This window comes from Dipodomys ordii, unplaced genomic scaffold (assembly GCF_000151885.1).
Source record: "Dipodomys ordii isolate 6190 unplaced genomic scaffold, Dord_2.0 Scaffold62, whole genome shotgun sequence".
Lineage (NCBI taxonomy): Eukaryota > Metazoa > Chordata > Mammalia > Rodentia > Heteromyidae > Dipodomys > Dipodomys ordii.
In genome coordinates, this window is record NW_012267278.1 from 9,790,084 (window position 1) to 9,813,420 (window position 23,337).

The following is a 23,337-nucleotide window of genomic DNA, read 5'->3' on the forward strand; positions in this document are numbered from 1 at the left end:
CATCATATATATTATTGTTTTATTTTATTTGAGCTATATACAACAGTTGAGCTGAATTTAATTTATAATGTATTTTCTCATAGAAAGATACCTTTTGAATTAATCTGGTTTGATTAATTTAAATTAACCAAAGATTTGATTAATTTAAACTGCAGTTTGAGTAATTTAGAATATTAATTTATTATGTTTTCTCTTATTTTTTCTCAGTTTTGTGTTTTGTCTGTACTGGGTCTTGAACTCAGGGGCTGGATGCTGTCCTTTTTTGTTAAGGCTGGCGCTCTTCCACTTGAGCCACAGCTCCACTTTTGGTCTTTTGGAAATTAATTGAGATAAGAGTTTCATGGACATTCTTGCCTAGGATAACTTCAAACCACAATTCTCAGATCTCAGCCTTCTGAGTAGCTAGGGTAACAGATGTGAGCTGCCACTAGTACCAGTTAAATCATTGTTGAAAAGTAAATACATATTTGCTATATATGTATATGATGTGTACTCATACAAACATACCAGACATATGTTTAACCATGTGCTGATTAACAGCATTTGGTTGACAGACAGCATATGTGATGCCCTATAAGATTATACTACAGCTGAAAATTCCTATCACTTAACACAGCACAATGCCTGTGTTTTGATGATGCTGACATAAAAATCTATTGTATGAAAATATAGTGCCAGGCGCCGGTGGCTCACGCCTGTAATCCTAGCTACTTAGGAGGCTGAGATGTGAGGATCGCAGTTCAAAACCAGCCCGGGCAGGAGAGATCGTGAGACTCCTATCTCCAATAAACCACCAGAAAACTGGAAGTGGCGCTGTAGCTCAAGTGGTAGAGCGCTCGCCTTGAGCTGAAGAGCTGAGGGACAAGAGCCCAAGCCCAGAGTTCAAGCCCCACAACTGCCAAAGAAAAAAATATATATATATAGTATATACATTTATGTGGCACAGAATATTTGACAATAAATGGCTGTTTATGATGTTATTATTGTCATTATTTAAGAATATACCATATGTATAAATAAAGCTTACTATAAAACATACCATGGTGCAGCAATAGCAGCTTGATACATTGTTCCATTTCCTGTTTTCTGGTTCTTGATTGAACCATTTCCTTTTGAACTTCATTTGCTTTATTCGTCATGTCCCTCAGAAAAATAGTACATATATATATAAATAGATATAAACATAAGCACACATAAACTCATACATATATGCATAGTATATACATATAAACAGGTATATATATTATGTATATATGTATATGTGTTAATTGGGACACAATGGAAGAGCCTGTAAGAATGGAATTTTTGTGCTCATATAGAAGAGACCCCCAGAGAGCTTCCTTATTCGTTCAACTATGTAAGGGTACAGTGAGAAGATAGCACTCTGTGAACAAAGAAGCAGACCTTCATCAAATACCTAATCAGCTTGCAGCTTAATCTCAGACTTACCTAGCTTTCAAAACTGTACCAAATACATTTCTCTTGCTTATAAGTACCTAGTTCATGGCATGTTATAATAGCAACATGAAGAGACTAATACAGTAACAGATACACAGATGCCTGGTTGCTACTAATAAGAAGCAAAGGCAGTTTGAGTGCTACACAAATGGCCAGAAAGCTTCTTTGTGTGCTCTGAAGATGTTCCCTTTTCTTCCATAGGTTCCGAACAAAAATTTCCAAAAAGCAGGCTCAGAATTTCATCCTAGTTTGGTTTGCTATCAACACTAACTCAACCTCGGATTCCAAAGTGCACCTAATGTTAAAGTGAAGACATGGATGGAGACAAAAATAGGACTGTAGGTTTAACTATGAATGTTTGAATCTTCTTTGTTCATGGAAGCTTCTGGCCCATCTCCAGCAGAAGTGGCCTAACCCTAGCTACTTTTCCGTCACAGTGACACTCTCCTTACTAATCATATCTGAAGGAATTGCCTGAGAAAATGCCATGGCAAAATTTTGGTTCTTTTTAGGACATAGTTCCCCCATTACCTCACTTTTCTTATAAATCAATAAATAGACTCAAGTCTGGGGCCCCCGTAGAAAGGTACAAAGTTTGGCCTGTAAAGATGTGCATAGTCATTTGTCTGGAATTTCCTTCCCTGCATATATTGCTTCTGCCAAAGTTATCTATGAACTTACCAAATGTCTTATTCAACATCGTATTACTCCGCACATCATTGCTCTAACCAAGGAAGTTACTTCATCATCAAAGAGGGTGGTGATAGGCTTATTCTTTTGGGATTCATTGGTTTTAATGTTTCCCAGTATCTTAGAGGTGCTGATTTGATGGAAGATAGGGTGGTTATTCAATGAATCTGTGATATTCCCAGTTCTATGACTAGGACAGGTTCTCTGGGAGTCTATATATTCTCTGAATCAGTATCCAATAATTGATACTAGTTCTTTAAATAGCCAGAATTTGTGAGTTTGCAAGGGACACTATTTATTCTGATGTTCAGTGACCTAATAGCAAAACTTTTCTTTCTTGTATCTTTGAACTTATGCTCTGTTGTCCTAGAATCTTAGTTCAAAAAGAACTAAGATTCCCCAGAACAAAGATGCCATTGAACTGAAGGTAGGAAGACTGTCTGGCCAATTTGGACTTGAGCTAATGGGAAAAAAAGAGAGTTATTATGCTGATTGTTGTGACTGATCGTGACTGTTAAAAAAGAAAATTCAACTGCTGCTCTACATTGTAGCTAAGGAAAGATTCAGCTGGAATTCTGAGGATCTTCCGGGCAATCATATCCCATGACTAAAACCAATAAAAAAAATTACAACTCAACTAGTACTATCAATAGTACAGAAGATTCAAAATGAAGATTTGGGTCAGTTCGTAAGCTAAATAATTATGACCAGTTATGGTACTTAAAAATGTACTGGGAATTTAGATTGGATAGTGGAAAATAATAGTTGTGAATAATAGTTTTGACTATGTGTCTAGTTACAGAACTGAGGGCTGTAATTTTATTTCTTGTGTTATTATTAATGTTTTCTTTCTATGTATGTTCTTTAGTTTGCAACCAGCAAGCTAAATTTAACAAAGAAAGTTAGGATGTTTAGTAATCGGCATAGAAGTGGATTTCTATGAATGGGAAACCATTTATAATGCAATATATGAAGAGATCTACATGTATATAGATGACAAATATTAGTTATAGATAGATAATGCAACAAAATCACTCATTTATTTGTAAAAATTTCTTCAAAAACATTCAATACTCATTCCTAACCGAAAAATTAATTCCTACAAAATTAACAAGTGAAAATTAATATATTTTAACATTAATTTAAAAGTGTCCAATATTACATTTAATGAAAAATACATGCAAATATCTTTAATAATTAACATAGACATAGACTTTCTTGCCAAGGAAATCAAGTATATTGCTGAAATAAGAGAAGTAAAATTTCTGTGTTATTATTTGCAGACAGAATGACTAAATAGAAAACTCAAGATAATAATCTATAATGCTGTGAGAATTAATATTAAAATTCATTACAGTGATTGCATGCAAATTAAATGGCAAAAGTTGATAGTTTTCTGTATAGCACCAGCAGCAACAAATTAAAGTACATAATGACAAAAGGTACCATTCACATAATAGTAATATCCTGTTAAGAAATTCACATAATCCATATGATGAGTATTAAAATACTTTAATAAGTAATATGAACAAAAAACATAAAAGGAACAGAAACTATTTCCATAATAGAGCACAGGATTTTGTAAAGTATGCAAATAACTTCCAAATTAAGTATAGGATTAATAAAATGTTATTCAGGATCATGATAAAATAATTTGAAAGTTCATCTGGAAGAAAAAATAGGAAAAAATACCTGTGAACATTATGGGAGCAGAAAAATAAATCACATCTTTAGTATATTACAGAATGTTCTATATTATTCTACTAAAGGAAACCATGATTCTGCTTCATGCCATTACAATCAGAGTAACAGAACAAAAAGAAATACTGTAACACACTATAAATGCTTGTGACTCATACCTGAAATCCTTGCTACTCAGGAGGCTGAAATCTAAGGATTTCAGTTCAAAGCAAGCTTGGGCAGGAAAGTCCTTGAGACTCTTATCTCAAATTTAACACCAAAAAAAACCCCAAAAGTGGAGTTTTGACTCAAAGTGATGAAGTACTAGCAAAACCAAAACCAAATCAAAACAAAACAACAAAAAAAATTAATTCAGAAAAAAATGAGAATTATAAAGTGTTAAAGTATAGGATATAAAATAAATGTTAATAGCACAATAGACTGCTTTAGAAAGATAGACATAAGTATACATGGGAGATTATTTGGGAAGCAGAATGGGGAAAAGGGATGGTGAGGAGAAAAGAATAATTGGCGTACATTGTACAAACGTATCCTGTACATACACACACATGTACCTTTAAAAACGCGAGAAGAGTGGGGAGCTGATGGCTCACACCTGTAATTCTAGCTACTCAAGAGATTGAGTTCTGGGGGTCTCAGTTTGAAACCAGCCCAGGTAGGAGAGTCAGTGAGACTCTTAGCTCCAATGAACTAATCAGAAAAGGCCAGAAGCAGCAGTTTGACTCAAGTGGTAGAGCACAAGTCTCAAGCAAATAAAAGCTCTGGAACAGTGCCCAGACTCACAGTTCAAGCCCCAGATCTGGCACGGAAAAAAAAGGGAATTTATACTTTGGTGCAAAAATAACAAAAATAAGAAAAGGGTGATACTAGTACTACACTGTTAATATTTCTAAAATATTGAAGATCTTGTTAAAAAGAAATAGTAAGATAGAAAAATAAGACAAGAAAATTCACAGAAAGAATATAAATGACTGAGAAGTATATTTTTAACTCATTGATAATAAAAGAAAGACCAAGTAAAACATTTGTGAGTTACTGTAAATTTTTCTAATCATTTCTCCAATAGCATAAATTCAATGTAATTCTAATTTTTCATTAATATACCCAATGTCATATCTATTATGTTCCTAGTATCTGCACAGATATGTATACATCATTATTAGTAACATAATTTATAATTAGCATTGATCTTTATAGCACTTTAAATTACTTTATAGTACTTTATAGTACTTTAAATTGCCAGCCACCAGTAGCTCACAATTATAATCCTTGCTACTTGAGACCTGAAAGATCACTGTTTAAAGCCAGGAAATTCTGCCAGACAACATCTCCAAAATAACTAGTAAAAGGCTAAGTTACAGGTGTGGCTCAAATGGCAGGATGATAGCTATGAGCAGGCAAACGGAGCAAGAGTTCAAGGCTCTGAGTTTAAATCCCAATACTACTGAAGATACACACCCATGCGCGTGCGTGCGCACGCACACACACACACACACACACACACACACTCAACTTTACCTATTACAGTTTGGGAGATTTCTGATTTTTAAAAATATTATTTATCACGGAGTACTTATACAAAGGAGTTACCATTGTTTATGGATTCAATGCTTCTAGACCAATGTCACCTCTTTCATCATCCTCCCTAACCTCACCCTATCTTTCTTTGCATAATGTACATTGAATTTTATAGCTGCATCACTCCCCAACCCCTTTTTCATATCTTGATTTCAACATGTCTAGCTCATTCTCTCTGTAGCCCTGATTCCCAGAAAAGTGACTTTCAGGTTTAAATGATTTAAAAACACCCTGTATTACTGGGGGATAAATGTATTTGACAAGTATGGCCAATCAATAGAAAATAGAAATAGAAAGTTATTTTGAAGATTATTGACCCTCACTTGGGAAGATTAAAGCTTGCAAGGTATAATTTTAAAAAGAGAAAGCAAAATAACAAGAGTAGAGATGTGTTAATCCATTGACTCATCAAATCAAAGTAAGTCATATTTTTTGTCAATTTAGCTTATATTCAATTTGTCAATTATATTATTTTTCTGTGGCATTTATAGATCATTGAAGATCTGGTTTCTGCCTAGTGTTCTCAAGACTAAAAGACTAGCTTAGCATTAATCAAAAGGAATTAATGAAAGAATAAGATTGCCAAATAGTTGGATGTTAAAGTGGTAATATACAAACTTTTATGACATAGCAGGGAGGCAAAGAATTCAATCTGATTTTCTGATAAGCCATAATTTTCTTTAGGAAGGGAGATGGATTTATTCTTGGTGGACATAGGACTCATTTCTCTTTTCTAGGATTACAGAGACATTTTGTCAACAGGGCTCCATTGGATAGAGTAAATATAAAGAATAGACCACTACTGTTCACTCAAGTGCTCTTGAAGGGTGAACAGGAACAAAATGAAGGATTAAAAATAATCTTTTAATGAGCTAATGACTTAAAGAGAGACTTTTCAGAAGAAGAAGTATAAATGGCCAATGGACACATGAAGAAATACTTAACATCTCTTGCCATAAGTGAAATGCAACAACACAACACTGAGATTTCATCTCACCCCATTTAGAATGACCATTATTAAGAAAACTAACAATAACAAATGCTAGTGAGGATGAGGCCAAGAGGGAACGCTAATACACTGCTGGTAGGAATATAAGCTTATTCAACCATTCTGAAAAGCAGCATGAAGTTTCCTCAAAAAACTAAACATAGGGGCTGGGATGTAGCTCAGTGGCAAAGTGCTTGCCTAGCAAGCGCAACCTCCTGGGTTCGATCCCCAGTACCAAAAAAAAAAAAAAAAGAAAAGACAAAAAAAAAAACTAAACATAGAACTTCCCTATGACCCAGCAATTCCACTCCTGGGCATTTATCCGATAGAGTACAAACAAGGCCACACAAAAGTACCAGCACAGCCATGTTCATTGCAGCATTATTTACCATAGCCAAGATATGGGATCAACCCAGATGTTACTCAGTGGATGAAAGGATCAAGAAAATGTGACACGTATACAATGGAATTCTACTCATCCATCAGAAAGAATGATAGTGTACCAATCATAAAGAAATGGAAAGACTTGGAAAAATTTATATTAGCTGAAGTAGGCCAGACCCAGAGAAACACAGGTTACATGGTTTCCCTTCTTTGTGGTAGCTCCAATATGCCTAAAATCTACAAGTAAACACACTGAGTAGTATGCAAGCAGTTGCAAATTACTTAACTAAAGTATAATAGAGGCTATAGAGAGGTCTAATAGTATAGTATTTTAGAAAGACTAAGTCAAAGCCCAACAAAGTAAGTACAAGAAATTGAGTACTTGCAAGAGGTGGGTGAGGCCAAGGAAGAGTGGTAGACAAAAGAAGGGAGCAAGAGGGGAGAATCCAGTCAAGAATTCATTGTACATACTACAAAATTAAGAAAAGTAAGGGAAGGGGTGGGTTGATGTAGGGTGAAAATGTTGAAGGGGTGACACAGATCAAGATGTATGGTAAACATAAACTGCTTTGTTAAATGGCAAGAAATCATTAAATATATGCCCTAAAAAGTTCAGAGAAGGGGTGGGATGGGAAGACTGGATGGGAAAGGGGCGGCATTCACCGAGACACACTGTCTTCATAAACTGTTTTATTGGATGACAATGCCTTTGCTCAAATAAAGGCAAACTATTTTCAAAAGCAATGTTTTAATATACTCTGAAGGCGTTGGCAGTGTGACTCAGTTGCTAGAGCGTTATTAGCCAATGAGTGAAAGCACCAGGTACTGACTTTGACTCTCAGATTTGGACTTACAAATAAGAAAAGAAAATTCTCTGAAGAATGCATTCTATACTAACAGAGCATTGTTCCTAGCAGCTAGAGTAGAACATCACCCAAAGCGTTAATAAAACAGCTTGCTATTTCCTGAATTGTTTTTTGAAAAGAAAACAAAACAGAAAACATTTTCAATGAGCTACAATTGACACAGCATAATCTTTATAATCAAAAGTATATATTTTTAACAGTTGGAATGCATTCGCAGAATTAAGTAGCTATCATCACATTGTAAATTTAGGATTTTCGTTATGGTTAGAAATATTCATAGGAAAGTTTGAGTCAAATTGTTCAAATATTGGCCACATCTATAAAGCAAAGCAGATTTGTTAATAGGACTGGAAGTACAGAAAAGATCTTGTCTGATCTTTTGCACATTGTATTAAATACCAGTGTATAACTTAATTAGGCTTTGCATCTCATGGACTTTCCATTGTTCAAATCTTGTCCATTCAGCTGGTAAGTAAGAGTCTAGGGGCTGAGCATTTACAATCTTTATATATTTCTCAATGATTAAATCATTAGGGTTCTGAGTTAATCAATGGATTAATCCCTTGATGGATGTATAATCTGTTGACATTATTGGGTGGAGGTGGAAAATAGGAGGTGGGCTAATTAGAGTCAGTAGTTCACTACTGTGTACTACAAGGACTTATCTGGTCTCTGCCATTACCCCTCCTTGTTTGTTTGCAGCACTGGGGATTGAAATAAGCTTCTCACAATTGGTAGGCAGTTGAGCCATTCCCCCAGGCATTTCCTGCTTTAGTTATGTCAGATAAGGTCTTCTGTTTTTTGCTTAGGGCCAGCCTCAGACCATGATCCTCCTATGGATGGCCTCTTGAGTGACTGTGGATCACAAGTATGTGCCATTGCTGTTTCTTCTTTGAGATCTTTTCTCACTAGCTTTTTGCTTATTCTAACCTCAAACTGTAATCCACCTAATCACTGCTCAAAAATGAGAGGTCTTGTCCCATTTGTTAGGAAATGGAAAGACTTGGAAAACATTATAAGTAGTGAAGTAAGCCAGGAGCAAAGAAACATAGGTCCTGTTTCCCTTATTTACAATAACTAGTATCTATCTGAGACAAGCAGAAAAGGTCAGATAAGATAATGTTAAGCAAAATGAACCCCAAGATAAGGACACAAGTGGTTTTTTTTCTTTCTTGCTATAGTTTCTAACTTATTTATAAGGTACCATGTGATTTTTTTTGTTGCTTTGTATGTTCCTCACCGACGGTATAACCCCTGTTTTCACTGTATTTGATGTTGGTATAATTTGGGGAGTGGAAGGGAAAAAACAAATTGTTTAAATAGGGATACAGGTGGACCCATTGCAACAATGAGATGTACAAGACGCTATGTGGTAAAACGAACTTTACAATTTAAGCGGGAGTGGGGGAGGTAGGGGTAGGAGGGAGGAAATGTAGTTGTGGAGATGGGAGGGAAGGAATGGTAGGGGAAAAACAAAGGAGGAAGCAACAATGCTTGATAAGAAATGTACTCATTACCTTGCTCATGTGATTGTAACCCCTCTGTACAGTATTTTCACAATAAAAAACTTACTTAGAAAAAAATTAGAGGTCTTCACAAATCAAACCAGCCCTGTCTTACCTTTTCTTATTTCTGGATGCTTATTTCTGCCCTTCCCTCTCTACCTCAATTTCCCACCTCATCTCAAGCCTAAAAGAAATAGACTCAGCCAATCACAGATTATCTGGCTTATCTCAGATATTTGTCCAAGCAATGGAAAAACCCAATAACACAAGATGAAAACATGCTCATTTACCTTATTGATTTTCCAAAAAGGAACAAAAGGAAAATTGTCTTAAAATTTCTTGTATTTTTCCAAGTGTTCCTCTAAACCCTGCTGAACATTTGTTAAGAACTAGATGACTTGTAAAGATGAACTTCAAGCTAACATACATGACTGGATCATTGCTTTAATATGAGCAACCTTGTCTTCAGCAACATTCTGCTTTTTGATGGATGATGTTGGGATTCAGAATTATGGAAAGAGTTAACTGGTAGAATGGAAAAAAATCTTATGTTATCCCCCACAAAGTATAGAATCACCAATATTATATTGCCCATCAGAAACAAGAAGCCTTGCCATCATTCTGAATAAAGCATGTTCATGATGAAGCAAACCCCAAGTTTCATTGACCCTTGACCCCAGGTGACACTAACTATAGAGTCCCCCGGGACTTGGTCATTCAATGAAGCTATTCTATTGGGCAATTATGGAAACAATTGGGAAAGGAGTGAGGCAAATTAAAGGAACTGGAGACAAGTTGTTTATCAGAAAATCAGTGTTAATCAGGTGATGAGCTAATATTCTGAAGGGAAATATTTAGTATTAAATGATCCCTGTGTTAGTGGTGGGAGACCCTTTGTATATTATCCAGAAAAAATTGCCAACCTCAACCTCATCCCAAGTTTTGCTATTTATTTTCAATAGCCGTAGGCAAAGAAACACAAGCTCTATGCCTTATTTTCTCCATCTGCAGAAAGGTAGAAGTGATACTTACCTGCCTTCTAGGAATGTTTGGGCTTAATTAGTTGTCTCTAAAGTGCTTTAGGTATACAAACAGCGTAAATGCTAAGTATCATTATTATTATAGCAACCCTATGCTATGTGCATAATTGCATTTTTTTCTTTCCAAAATATTGCAGTTTTCCATCTGTCATTTGTAATGCATCAAATGAAAGCTAAATTCTTGAGTTTTCTCATATGACTCTGTACAGAACTGTATCTAAGTCAAATCTTCCATGAAGTATGCACAGCATTCAAGTGCTTTGAGGAGGTTTCCCAAAACTCACTGTCACCAAGCAACAATGTTACGCAGTCCTTGTATATTTTCAGAAGTGCTCATGGTCCTGCAAACATTATGATACTAAAAATAAATGAAAACCAGTCATGACTTTGTCTCTGAATATTATCAGAACTACATGTTGATTCCATAATAGAGAAAAGCCATTGGAAGTTATAGTGGGTATTGTCTGCTTTCCTGTCTCACATCCCTCCCTTACTTCCTTTTTGCTTGCTCTGCTTTGCTTTCATTCTTTAGAACAAGAAATGAAATGAATGCGATCAAACAATATATATGGGCTGATTCCGAACTCATAGCTCTTCTCTTCTTCATGTGTAGGTCTTGTCCCACTTTGTTTACTTCTTTGTTTGTTTAACATAGTTTTCTTAATTCTGTCTCTGTTTAGACCTGTATCAACTACAGCCGATACTAAATGGGGAAGTAACAAATAAAGACACATTACAGGGAGTCTAAGCACAATTGTCTTCCTTATCCAGCCTTTTTATAAATACCAGGTTTCAGCTAAAAAAGATGTATAACGTTTCCCTTATACTAAATTTAGTGGTGAAAATCTTTAATAACTAAAACTGACTATAATTTCCTCCTTTTGACTTCTATTTCAGGGTCTCATAAATCCTTTTTATTGATTGGCTTTATGCAGAATGCTGTAGAGCTCTAAACACAAGAAATTAAACTGAGTGGCAAGTGGATATTTTCATGGTCTTTCAGCTAACCTGGCAAAAAAAAAGGAATGTACTAGTTGACTCTGTGAAAATAAAAATATGTTATATAAAATTCCTGTTCCACAAAATTAAGAAAAATGAAGGAAGGTGTGGGTTGGGAGGGTTGGGTCAGAATGTTGAAAGTGGTAACACTAAGATGCATTGTATTCATAAACTGTTTTGTTAAATGCTAACTCCTTTTTATAAATATTTAAAGATAATAGTATAAAAGAAAATAAAAACAGAAAAGTAAAAATCCAACAAATTTGTGACATTTTATTTCACTATTTCATAATAACATAACAAATAACTATATTAGTGACTTGTTTATTTTTACCTCTTTGAAGTTTGTTGTTGGATTCACATATTGATGTGCATTATTGCATGAGAGAAAAGAATGAATTTCCTCATCAAAATCATTTAGCACATAATTATTCAACTAGTTCCTAATGGAATGTTAAGAAATCTCTGCCTTATTTTTCTTATTTGGGAAAATAATTCCCATTTTTCTTGCATATGGAAAGAACATCAGATTTGTATTTATATAATGGATAGATACTGTCAAAAATATGTTTTAATGAGAAAAATATTTTCTACTAAATAAATATAACATATTACAGATAGTTAAAAGATTTAAATGCTTGAAGGTGGATTTTAGATGTTTGGAGGGAATTTGAAACTACTGAAAATTATGTTAGAAATTCTGAGGTTTGTCCTTTAATTGAGGGATGAATGGTAAGATTTCAGAAAACAAAAAAGAACAGATATGGCATCTCTGAAAACTCCCATTTCCTTTTGCTTTTAACCCTCTTCTACTCTTCCTATTCAGAATCTTCCAGCTCCCAACAAAATAGTGAAGCAAAACAGTGAAGATTGTGCAGGTGTCAGATCTAGGGTCATGAGGCTATTTCATTCTGATCAAGAGTCACTCCAGGTACAGAATGGAAAATAGTCTATTGTTTGGTGAGGAAGTCCAGAGTAAAAAATATGAGATTTCTAGTACTCATTTGCTCATAGATCAACAACTTTTCGTTTAGGAAAACAAACTTACTTGGAAGGAATGAGAAGTGGGTAATGGTGGCCTTAACTCAGCAATCATTCTACAGAGGAAGATTCAGCCTAGAAAAGAGCCAGGGGACACAGAGAAAACTAAGGACTTGAAAGAATTACCCACCCAGAGAAAAGGAAAACCTTAAACACAGTCATCAAAAGTACTGAGGAAAATATGCTGCTTAATACATCAGATTAAATAAACTGAAGTGAGTTTAAAGAGTTCTATTTTCCTTTAGACATATTAGTTTTGTAGAGAAGATGGATGGGTACCAGAGAAGACAGTGTGTGATGCCAGCATTATATATGCCTTTGGCTGTCTTTTGTCACGGAAAGCAATGATGTGACATTCATAAAGTACAAGTCTGTATTGGGCCCCCCACAATTAGTGATATACATATGTATGGGCAGGGAATAAGATCAAAGTACATAGAATAGATGTATAAATATGTCTAAATCAAGCCCATTATTCTGTGAAATTATTATATGCTGATTAAAATAAGTAAATAAATCACATGCAGAGAGTTCATATTTCTTTTTCAATAACAGGATTACATTCAGAATCTCCAGTTAAATAATTTGCATGCCTGGCACCAGTGGCTCATGCCTATAATCCTAGCTACCCAGTGTTGTATGGTAGACCCATCCTGAGAACAGAGAACCCACCACCAAAATGGCCCAATGGAGTCTTTTTTGGAGCCCTAACTGGCTGCAGAGGGACTCTAGTCACAAAGCCCTACTGCCCTGAATACAACTAACACATGGTTTATGTACCCCAAAATTACACAGGGTGCATGAAATTAACCTTAACAAAGTAGAAAACAAATCAGATGTGAACACAAATGAAATTTAAAAAAAGTGAACATTCAAATCTAACAAAGATGTTAAAAACAAGCTAAAACATAATCAAATATAGACACAATAAAGGGAATCAAGAACCAATCATCTAAGGAGAGTAAGAACATAGCTACTCAAAATACATTTGTATACTAAAGAATGTCTTCTATTATTAAGGCCTTTTGCTTAAACCCAGTCTCCTTACTTCACCCAGAAGGCTGAGATCTGAAGATCTTAGTTTGAAGTCAACTAAGGAGGGAAAGTCTGTAAGATTCTTATCTCTAGTTAACCACCATAAAGCCAGCAGTGGAGCTGTGGCACAAGTGGTAGAGAGCTAGCATTGAGGAAAAAAGCCAAGGAACAATGCCTAGGCCCAGAGTTGAAGCTCCAGGACCAGCACATAAATTAATAATAATTATCATAATTATTATTTTCTTTCTCCACCTTTGAGATGAAGAAACTTAAATCATGGTACCTAACCACATAACTGGTAATTATCTAAGAACTCAAATACAGATTAGTTTGAATGATAAAGCTGATCCATTTGGTAAATAGCCTCAGCTGGCCAAACCAGTGCTAGAGAGAGGAGCAGACCTTAATTAAGCACAACATTTTGGACTTGTTATCCCAAGAAAATATCCATTGTAAAAGAACTTCAGTGAATAGGCAAGTATTATTTTGCTTAGTTCTATGACTGATGGATGGTAGTTGCTAATATGTCATTGTGATTATCATCATTGTTATTGAATTATAACTTTTTTTTTTGCCATTCATGGGGCCTGAGCTCTGGGCCTGGGTGTTGTCCCTCAGCTCTTCAGCTCAAGGCTATCACTCTACCACTTGAGACACAAAGCCACTTCTGGCTTTTTCTGCTTATGTGGTGCTGAGGAATTGACCTCAGGGCCTCAGGCATGCAAGGCAAGCACTCTACCACTGAGCCACCTTCTCAGTCCAAATTATAACAATTTTTAACTGTTTTTTTTGTGATACCTTCTGTGACATTTCTTCATCCCTGGAAAATCTTAAAGTTGCTAAGGATGATTAATCCTGGTTAATGTCAGAAAACCAGGATGAAGTTGATTAATCCTGTCTTAAAACACAAGCACTTGCTTATATTTAGAAAGCACATCATAGAAAACACTCACTCTGACCTAACATTATCTTATGATACATTAAAACATTTTAAAAATATTTACTCAAAACATGGAAATAAAATTATATCAGCAGGAAAGTGGTTAAAAAAAAAAGGAAAGTGATTAACAGTTGCAATTCTAGCTATTCAGAATGCTGTGATCTGGAGAAAGCCTTTTGAAGCCAGCCTGGGAATTAAAGTCCTTGAGACTTCATCTCCAAAAACCCTGGGCTTCAGCCTGGCTCATATGGTACAGCATTGGCTGAGTGAAAGAACGATGCCCTGAATTCAAACCTTGGTAGTGCCAAAATGAAAAAAAGATAGATAGATAGATAGATTGATTGATTGATTGATTGATTTAGGGAGATAGATAGATTTAGATATAGAGATAGAGATAGATAGATACATTAGATGGGTGATAGACTGATGATAGGTATGTATTAATATATTTTAGTAAATACATATGTCCATGTTTCTAAGCAAACATTTTTATTGTTGCTTTAAATAAAGCATATCAAAGATATTAGTATGTCAGGTACTATAAGGTATATGTACAAGTATGATATGCAAATGTTTTAATTTATAGTCACCTGTTCGCCATTCATTCATGCATTCATCTCTTTCATTAATTCACTAATTCATCTACTTTTTTTCAGGTAAGGGGTAGGTTTATTCATCGTTCTGGCTGGCACCAGGCTATGTTGGCCATCCATTTGGCGGGGAAAGGTCTGGGAAAGAGCTGGGAAAGAGAGAGCTGGAAAAAGCTGGGAAAGAGCTGGGAAAGAAAGCTGGGAAAGAGAGGAGAGCTGGGAAAGTCATCTACTTTTTTAAGAAGAGAATTGACTACTATACATATATATATATACACACACACACACACACACACACACACACACACACACACATATATACACACATCTATCTGGCAATAGGGACAAAATAGATTTTACACCTTTGATTTACATATTAATCTCAATATCACTATAATGAGTAGCAAAATGACAGACATAAATAAAATCCTAAATCCAATTTTTGTCACCAGCTCATATGACTAATTTAATAAATAGATGAATTTGTTAGATTCACAAAAGCCCCAAGTACAATTAAATGCTTAATGTTTTTAGTTCTCAGAAACCCATTTCAAGCTCCCTGACTATGAAACAGCTTACAGTTGCTGAATCATTGTGACTGAACCTTTTGGATGAATTTTTAGAAATATTTTTATTATCTTTATATAGTTGTACAAAGGAGTTCCCATTCAACAAATCAGTTTTTTAATACAAGGTGTCTTGATCAGTATCACCCTTTTTTAACACTCTCTTCCATCCCTCCCCATCCACCCCTTCCCTCACTTTCCTTATTTCGTAGAATATGCACTTCATTTTTGACTGCATTCTCTCTGGTCTTCGCTTTTGGCTGATTTTGGATTTATAAGCCGTGTTGCATCTTTTGTAGAACAAAGAGATTGACAAAAAAAAACAACAACAACTTGGAAACCATCTTTGGCTGAACTGCCCTGTTCAGTGCACAAGGAGTGGGTCATTCTGAAAGTTACAAATCTTAAGAGTTCTGTTTTGCCCTGAGTGAGAGAAGCTGGAACTATCAACAAGGTATGTCTCCTTAAGAAAGGAAAAATGTGTATGTACAAATTGTTATTTTAGAATCACTTATCATACTCTAAAATGAGGACACTGGATCCACTTCAGGATAAAAAACGGTTTCCTATTAGAGAACTCTCACCAACAGAGCTGTTCATGTGGAGAGAGAGAGAGAGAGAGAGAAGCAGATAGAAGAAGGAGAAAGAATAGGAAAATAACGCTCTCAACTGCACAAATGACGACTTTATAGGAGACCTTCAAACACTGAAAATCAGCCTTGCGTCCTGCCGATCATTATTGAAACATCTGTATTCACTCCACACTGACCTAGCCACTAATCAGCCAGGAAGTGCAACAAGCACTGGCAGAAAGTATACAAAGATAAAGTACCAAATGGTATGAATATTAAAATCATAAATACAATAAAACAAGATAATGAGTGTCCTCAATTATAATAAAGCTAAAGCCCAATTAAAACATAATCACTAACTTATTATTCAGAATTTTTTAGAGATCATATTTAGCTGATTTGTTACACTCATTTCCCTTTAAAAGATTTCATCATCACTCTCTTCTTTTGCATATCCACTTTAAGAAGATTCATTTATCCATCTAATTGAATAATTAGGCTTTTTTGATTAATTGTTTTAAATAGTTTCATGTCATGGGTATCTTCTCACTGAAATGCTTTTATATTATCTTCTGTGCCTTGATGTTCTTGCTATAAATTACAAGTAATCACATCTTTTCACCTCTCCCTCTGGAAAAACTAAAGAGGGCTGCATTTAGTTGAAGAGTTTCTTACTGGTTCTTCTCCCTCATCCTTCATTTTCTTTCATAGTTGTCACAGCTGCAAGTAAGTCTGAGTTTCATCATATAGGAATATTTAAACAATGAAGTTATAAACTAACCATGTCCCCCCCCCCACTTTCCTATGTTCATCCTTGCCACTATACGCAAGATTCACAGCTTCAAAGGTTTCCCCAGGGGTCTGAGCCCAGTAGAAAATCCTGATTATAAGTGACATTTGAGTGGATTTTGAGAATTAGTTCATTAACAATTATATCCAACCCAAAGCTCTTTATTAACAGTATCAAGACAGTGGTCCAGGACAGAACCCAATGCCACTATGTTTATCTTGGCATAAAAGCAATTTCCCACATGAAGAATGATCTCAAAGATTATCTGAAGGTCAGTTTTGGAGGTGATTCCTTCTTGTAAGTCTGGAGAGTCTGAAATGATGGAAGCCAGTCCCCAGGGACTGTCTTTGTGACAGCCACCTAGCTTCTCCCTCATGATCAGACATTTCCATTTGAGAAATTACATAGGCAAGTCTGTCTGCCAGGGCCTGACCTCAGCATATCTTCCACACACCTCACCCACTAATCCCACTTCTTTATAAAAGAAGCTAAAGTGAAGCATTTTTGTTGCCCGGAACACAAACTAGGTTGTCATTTGTTTAGAAGAATGCTTTAATTGACTCATACTTGTTCAGAATATTCCTGGAATATTGCTCTTTTTACCAACAGACTGGTGCCTTTGTGATCACTTCTTCAATATCAACCATTTGTATGTGACAACTTTATAGATACAGCACTGGTAGAGCCATTCTGGCTTTGGGTAGGGACCAGTAACTAAGTAGCCTCAGATCAAGGAGATAGACTACTATGGAATCTGTTTTATTTTCAAGAGTAAATTATGTATCCCAGAAATGAAATACAACCAGGTGAGTCTTTTTATGAATCCAGATCAGAACAACTAGTTTTGAATTAAATGTAAAGGAAATGGAGCTGTTAACACCCCAAGAGGAGGGGGAAAAAAATCTCTGTTGCAATGTTTTAACCGTAATCATGCTATTGGGGAACAAATGCAGGAGTAGCATGATTATTTTTTTAAAAAACATCTGTGATTGCAGGGTACAATTATGGCTATTTCATATATTGATTAACCTGTTTTTTAAAGGTAATAACTATGTTGCCATTTGATTTCTAAGAAAGGAGCACGTTTTCTTTTAAGGGCTTGTAATACTGAAGATTATGGATAAGTCAAGTATCAGGACAAGGTGATTACTTAACATCTGTGACCAAGTAAAAGGCTAAAGGGGAAAATCAACCAACATCTGCACTGTCAGTAAAATACTTGGGGGAAAAAAAAACCACACAAGTGAAGTGTGATTAATCACCATGGATGTATGATTGAGTCAATTGACTGTTACTTTTTCATGATGATTAATCAGCTACAAAAATTATAATTGTCCCACTTCTAGTGGCTGCATGCTGTGCCCAATGATATCAGCTGGGCTATAGATACTCAATGTGTGGGTTTTCAAAAGAATATGCAAATATAACTGGGTAAGGAGGGGTGGAGCTTCAACTCCATTGTAAGAAACACCACGAGTTCTTGCCCTTCTATTATGGTTGAGGTTTTCTTAGCAGTTTCCAAAGAAGGTATTTCTTACGCTATTATGACTATTTCATAACCTCATCACCACCACAAGGGAAAATTAGAGAAAAACATGCCTGCAAATTGGCCATTGTGACCTTGTTCAGAACATGATCAGATCCCCAGTGGTTTATTTTCTTCCTTTCCACTGATTTCTTTTGTGATTAGTACAAAACGGTGGCATAAACATATGGGTGAAGAAGCATACTATCTCCAAGGGGAATGCTTGGGGATCTTGCTTTAAGAATGTTAGCATAGTTTGTTTCTTTAGCACATTTGTGGATCGTGTCAAAGAAAAGAGGGTTTCAAGCCTCAGTCAGAAGTAACCAAAAGACATCAGTGTAGTAGCTGTGACAGCAGAGTGAGGTGTTACCATTAGAATTTGTTTGTTTGTAGGTGTGGAGACTGTGAATTCCTAAAATACCAAGGCAGCAATACAGTTTTACAATTGTCTCTGCTTTCCTTTTTTTCCTGGGGGAATAGTGAGATAGCTTGGCAGAGATGAAGCACAAAACTCATATTCCTGTGTAGCCTGAGGTCTAATAATAGCAAGACAAAGTCATCATAGGTTCAATGTACTTTTTTAAAATAATAATTGTACTTAATATCTACTCATCTTCCAAAGTGAAGTTCTTCATGATTAACTTGAAGAAATTAAAGTTTTAAGGTCTGATCCAATGACTTAATTTGCTACCCCAAAGCAATTGAGTATCCTTGGGGTGGATCCAAACATAAAAAGATTCCCTAAAGAAAGATAATACATGGTGTCTTACATGCATTTACTCTTTCCGATTAGGTCATTCTGAATTGACATTGAGACTCAGAATCTGACAAAAGGAGATTTCTTTTTTAAAAAATCATTAGAGACAATATTTCTAAAGAAAACAATCATCTTTTATATTCATTAAAAAAAAGCATTTCAAGTTTTTCCCTTCTAGTTCTAAGCAGGCAATACCTTTCTGAGCCTTCAGCTATGTGTAACACTTCACTAATGATTTGTAATGAAGTGATTCTTTTTATTTTCTTTTGCATAGCCAGCATTTTCTCTTTAAAGTTCAAGAAATAGCAAAAATTTGCCAACATTATTTCCCTTTTAGCACATTGACTTTACTTCTGAACCGAAGCACTAACGTGATTGGGAAAAAAAATACTTAAAGGGTGATTTTTCTACATGTGGGTCTTAGCATATCTATCCATTCCCATGTAATAAGATATAGCTTTATAAATATGGGCCCCTTGATTTATTTAATTTAAAAAAGGTGTTATTAACTCTTCCTCCATACACATGCTCCCCAAATCCACAGAGGCTTTCAATTTTATTAATCTGAATCACAGTAGTCTCTGTAACTCTTGTATTTAGATAAGAAAGAGAAACATGGGAGCTCCTGTCTCTTGAGTTTTCTCTAGGTACCTACTAATTGTTAATTATTAGAGACTAACTAAGTCACTGAAGTGAGTCATTTGGCTGGTGTCTCAAATGCTGTCATTTACTACTACACAAATCAGCCTGGTGATAGAGTGTCTTTAAATTAGGTTACAACCATGCAGTTATTGGACAGGGAGTAATTGATAAAACCATTAGTAACACTTGTAGAGATAACAGCTAGCAAAATCATGCAACCATAATTATTCCTAATGGATACATGCTATAAATTGTGGCAAGAAAAAAAATCTTGTATTATCTTTCAATCAAATCTGACAGTCCTGGAAGATTACTGTAGACTAAATGCTTGTGTATGAGAAAGTGACCTATCACAATCTCTTTGCTTTATTCTTATCTTTCCTTCCTATCAAATTATGGGGTTTTCTTTTGTAATTTCTCTCTCTGACAGCTTTCAGTGTATGTAGTATGCAAGTCTTCTATTAGTTACTATTAGTTGCTTCTTTAAATGAGTTATATATATATATTTGTATTATACATTAAAAAATTATTTGTATTATGCATTCGTACATTATGTTTTAATCTGATACAAGACCTCATAAGACATTTTGTAGCACAAAACGGAAATAGTTATGATTTGAGGCAAAGGATTCCTTATCATACCCTGTTTTAAACAGGAAAAGTAACTATTTAGTAGTATATAACTTTACTCTGAAACTTGATGTCTATGTTAGTAAAGAATCATGTGTGTTTTATTATTTTGATACAATTGTTGACTTACTTTTTGACTTGTTCATAAAGGAGAACACACACACACACACACACACACACACACACACACACACACCTCAATCTCAATTCAAAAGGCTTCTCTACTCTATAAATATCCAGTGTTGCTTGGCTTTCCTGAAACACATGAACATGACCAGTAGTATATGTTATGTTTCTGAATATGGTTAAGTGTTTAAATGAACACTTCTAATTTTTTCATTTCTTTGGCGATATGATTGTCATCATATATTGGATAAAGATAATTACAATGATGATAGCAATTTTATATATCTTTATTCTATTTCTAGTATGAACTCTCTATAATAACAGTGATTTTCTAAATAATTTCAATAATTAACATAATAATATCCTGAAAATAAAACAAACCTATTAAAGACAAAGCTGTATTTATGACCCAGGACCAAAGGGTCTTCCTTAGTATAATTCCACTAAATTTCAACATTATGAGAATTCTTAAACACAAACTAGACCCTAGACCACTTTTGTGCATGATGAGTATCCAAACTCTGATGAGGTAATTTGTATTTACATATTAACAAGTAATAAGGGTATAAAAACTTTTAAAAGACGGATGGCAAATATATGGCTTCTTAGCTTTCTTTTAAAGCTGTTTTCAGGAAGAGCATGGAGGGGAAGTAGCAAAAAAGCCATATGTGTAAGTACGCATGCATATACAGCTGATGATCATACCTCTAGCTTTTCTTGAAGAAAGAGTAGGCTTGATTGAGTTACCTTTTCAAGTAGGATATTCTAGAAGAAACTCACAAGTGACCCTATGTGCATGTTACCCTAAAGAAAGGCAGTAACATAATCAAAAAATTGTAGACCTATATTGTTCTTTATTGTAATATACTGAATGAGAAATTGCCATGGAGAAAGTCTTAAAAGGGACACAGAAACAGGAAATAACAATGATAATTAACTACAACAAGTGAATACATAAGCTAACAAGGCTCAGAAGAGAAATAGAGTCAAACAATATACCCAATTAACAATCTAAGGGTGCAAAATGAAGCATGAAAACAATCACTACAGTGAAGTCCAGGTTTGATGAAATTATGTAAGATCTAAGGCAAAGAAAAAAGAAAGCTGGACATGGTGATACACTTTTGTCATCCCATTACTCAGAAGCTGAGGCAGGAGGGTCACAAACTTGAGGCCAGTCGGGGCTACGTAGCAAGTACCAAGCCAGCCTGGACAACATAGAAAGACCCTATCTTAAAAACCAAAAGCTAGCCAACAAAAAGCAGGGGAAATTGGATTATCTGTATCATTGGGGGAATGGGGAATGATAGCCTTGTCTGCATATATGTTTCTAAAGATAATAAAATGAGTATAACAGAAATAACAATATTGTGATAAAAGAAAGCTCTCTACAAAAGTGGGAAATATGAATATCACATGAGATATAAAAGGGAAAACCATATATTAAGGCAACAAACATTCATCTATATTTAAGAAACATAACCACAAAGGTGAGAAAAAAACCTGTGGGAAAGTGACCCCAAATATTGTACAAGAGGAATGAGCAAAAGTGTCTACACACATGAAAAATTTAAAGACAATGAATGTGTACAGCATGTGAAAAGAAAATTTTAATTGAATCAGGAATTTCATGGCCCATCAATTGTAATGCCTAAAGGCCAGTAAGAAGATGCTAAAAAAAAGCTAAATGAATTCAAGAACTTTTTGAAAAGAATTATTTAAGGATAATAACTAGCACCAAATCAAAATTTAGAACCAGAGAAAGAGAAAGAGGAAATTGTAGTATGAAAGTAACCATCAGAAATTATGGACATGAGCTTTATGGAAACTTCTTTATTTAACAAATAATAATACACCTAAGTCAAATGGAAAGATTTTCAGAAATAACAGTTGGAAGAAAACATAAGACTACTCATCTTCATTATGTAAGTTTGTTGTAGGAAGATGAAAACATGAGACTACATATAAAGAATATATATGAAGCTAGTAAAAAAAAACAATGATTAAAAATCATTGATTTTTGTAATTCATTCAACAAAAATATATTGAACATGTGTATCTACTCTATTTCAATTATTAAATATAATCAGTCTAATAATGAAAAACATTTCTATATATTTAGTGGAATTAAGGGAGGTTTAAAGGAAACTACAAAAATCACTGCAGAAAATAATAAAGTAAGGCATAGCATCTGTTGTAGCAAACTATACATGTCATCCACTTACCTATAAAAAGATAGTTATACTGGATGAAATAATGTAACTCAACTTTATGCGATATCGAAGACATTTAAGTAACACACAAGCCTAGGGTAGAAAAATAAGATAGTTGAAAAAAAAACCCTAAAGTGAAAGAAGGAAGGTCTCAACATCAAAATGGCTTAGATAAATGTACAATTCATGATAAAAACTCAGCATTTATGAGGAAGAGTCTCCTTCACAATGAAAACACAATGTAATAAAGAGGGATGCTATGAGTGTACAGAACAAACTTCATTAGAATTACAAGAGACTACAAGAGCATGTCTCAGGTCCTAACAAAGCGAGTGTACAAAAAGAAAGCATGACTACTGAGACCCAGATAAAACAATTTAGTAGAGGTCTGTTTGAAACTGCATAGTTTTGAATGACCACAGACTACTAAATATTACTTAAATACTAAATCACAGAGAAAAACCACAAGTAAAAAGGGTAACACTAAGTTCTATGATTGCATAGAATCTTAGCATAATGGTTCAAGCTAGAAATCAACATTGAAATTATAAACAAAATTCCAATGACTTGGGAATTTTAAGAAGTGTTTAAAAATAAATTAAGAAGAATTTAAATACGACTTTAAATAAGACTTTCAAAAGTCTCCTTGGAGCACAAGAAAAATTTAAAATATACTATGATAAATCCAAACCTAAGCTGGA